The sequence below is a fragment of the Megalopta genalis genome, unplaced genomic scaffold, assembly GCF_051020955.1.
Source record: "Megalopta genalis isolate 19385.01 unplaced genomic scaffold, iyMegGena1_principal scaffold0348, whole genome shotgun sequence".
In the NCBI taxonomy this organism is placed as follows: Eukaryota; Metazoa; Arthropoda; class Insecta; order Hymenoptera; family Halictidae; genus Megalopta; species Megalopta genalis.
The window spans coordinates 107,501-110,000 of record NW_027476417.1 but is presented as its reverse complement, the minus strand read 5'-3'; the positions used below and the strand labels follow the sequence as shown (position 1 = coordinate 110,000).

Sequence of the window (2,500 nt, the reverse complement as noted above, 5' to 3'; positions counted from 1 at the left end):
GCGGCGAGCTGCCCTTCGACGAAGCTATTCCGTTGAATAAGCTCCTGGACCAGCTCGTTGAGTGCCTCAACCTCGGCGAGTATCTTTGACCCGGACTCCTTATTGACTTTCGACTCAGGTCGAAAGCAAAAGGTCCGTATTTCGGACACTCGCCTAAAGGCTTCGTCTCTTACGAGATCGAGAGGCCGTACCTTCTGCCCGGAGAACGTCCCCTTCGGTCTCCTGGCCCGGTTTACTGCGGCCTTGCCGGTGGGTGCGCCCGGCTTGGCTCGCTTCGACTTTTTGGTGACGGTTTGCCAACCGTCACCAGTAGGGTCCTCGACACGCTCGGGTGCCGACTGCACCTTCACGAGTGACGTGTCTCCGACTCGTTCGATTACTTCCACGTTACCGGTGTCCGGCGTACCTTCTACCGTGGGCTCGGTTTTCACCGAGACCGCTCGCGTGGGAGTCGCACATCTTTGCAAGATCACGCGAGGATTGGCGATATTAATCACCTTCCCGGATCTTGTCTTTCTCACAGACGCGGGGGGACTGACAGCTGCATTTGCAGTTCCCGCGTCTGCGGCGACGGCTTCACTCCGAGTAGGAGCTGGACCCGTCGTCTTTGGACGCTTAGTTTTTTGTTCATTATTTGTATTCAGACCCATAATGTGTCTTGGTCTTTCATCCAGTGCGCTCCCCGGCCACCACCGACCCACACAATTTGGAACCCGCCAAAGGCTGAGTTAGGGCTACGCACCGAATATAGTCTGCTGGCTGGGTCGGTTTCCTTACCCAGCCCGCGTCCTCGCCCAGCAGAACCCACTTGCCCGAAGCGTGTGGTCGTTCCAAGCCGATTGACTGGACCAGGGCTGCTTTTCTCGTCCAGCCGCCCATCTAGCCGAAGCAGAGGCCAAAGGTACGTGTTGGGGACGTCTCACCCGCAGGAGAGGGCCCCCTCAGATCCCAGGATCCTCTTTTCCGACGACAAGGGTCGCCACGCACGGCAAACACGTGGGAGACAGCAGTCGGAGAGGCTGCCTCTTCCTCTCCACCACACTTCGTTCAGTTCGCTGCGTATTTAAGAACACGAGCTATCCAGCGGTACCTTTTTCGTGGAGGCTCAAGTGTGGCTAGGGCACGTTTGCCCCTTGCGGCCTGGGTTGCCCAGGGGATTGATTGCATCCCATGTATTCCTGAGCCCAGCGGAGTGTTGTCTAGTGGCGTGTTCCGCCCACGAAAAACGGTCTGAAAAACCGTTTAACGTAAACTGGGGAACTGATGCCACGAGTGACAACAGTTCCCCAGTCGGAAGTCATACAGCACATACAGTGCTGTACAAAGAACACGCCACAGCCCGTATGCTAAATCAGGGCCTCGCCATTATGCGAAGTACTACATGTACGACGCACTGACGGTCTCTAATGCCTTCATCGCCGATACACCCATCGACTCGGCCGATCAACCCTCCTACGCGAGGGCTAGTTCGGGGGTTATCTCCCGCCCTGGGTGGCCACAGACCGCCACCGCCAGTAGATAGGGACAGATGGGAATCTCGTTAATCCATTCATGCGCGTCACTAATTAGATGACGAGGCATTTGGCTACCTTAAGAGAGTCATAGTTACTCCCGCCGTTTACCCGCGCTTTTTTGAATTTCTTCACGTTGACATTCAGAGCACTGGGCAGAAATCACATTGCGTCAACACCCGTGGGGGCCATCGCAATGCTTTGTTTTAATTAGACAGTCGGATTCCCCTAGTCCGTGCCAGTTCTGAGCTGAGCGTTGAATGGCGGCCGAAGAGGACGACCGCACCGATGGGAAACGCCACGGAAGCCTCGCAGCAAGGAAGATCCGCGGGAGGCCAAGGCACGGGACCGAGCTCGGATCCCAGCCACGAGAGCCGTTCACCTCGCCCAGGCCCGGCACGTCAGCCAGACCCGCTTCCCGACCAAGCCCGACACGCCCCGCTCCTCAGAGCCAATCCTTATCCCGAAGTTACGGATCCAATTTGCCGACTTCCCTTACCTACATTAATCTATCGACTAGAGGCTCTTTACCTTGGAGACCTGCTGCGGATATGGGTACGAACCGGCGCGACACCTCCACGTGGCCCTCTCCTGGATTTTCAAGGTCCGAGGGGATGATCCGGACACCGCCGCAACTGCGGTGCTCTTCGCGTTCCAAACCCTATCTCCCTGCTAGAGGTTTCCAGGGAACTCGAACGCTTATACAGAAAAGAAAACTCTCCCCGGATCTCCCGACGGCGTCTCCAGGTCATTTTGGGTTACCCCGACGAACACTCTTACGAGGGCCCGAATGGTATGCGGTTCCGCTGCCGGGTTCCGGAATAGAAACCGGATTCCCTTTCGCCCAATGGGTGTTTTTTGTGCATGTATATAATAACAAAATATGCTGCGATTTATATAATAATAAAAAAAAAATAATAAAATAGCTGCGTTTTTTTTTACAAGTGTTTAACGTCTTAGGACACCTCATCTACATAGGATTTCTCTTA

At 55.3% G+C, this 2,500-nt stretch overlaps 1 pseudogene; it reads right to left on the bottom strand.

Annotated features, from left to right (window-relative positions):
- Window positions 1–2,500, bottom strand: part of LOC143263172 (large subunit ribosomal RNA) — a 6,916-nt pseudogene that overhangs the window by 2,435 nt on the left and 1,981 nt on the right.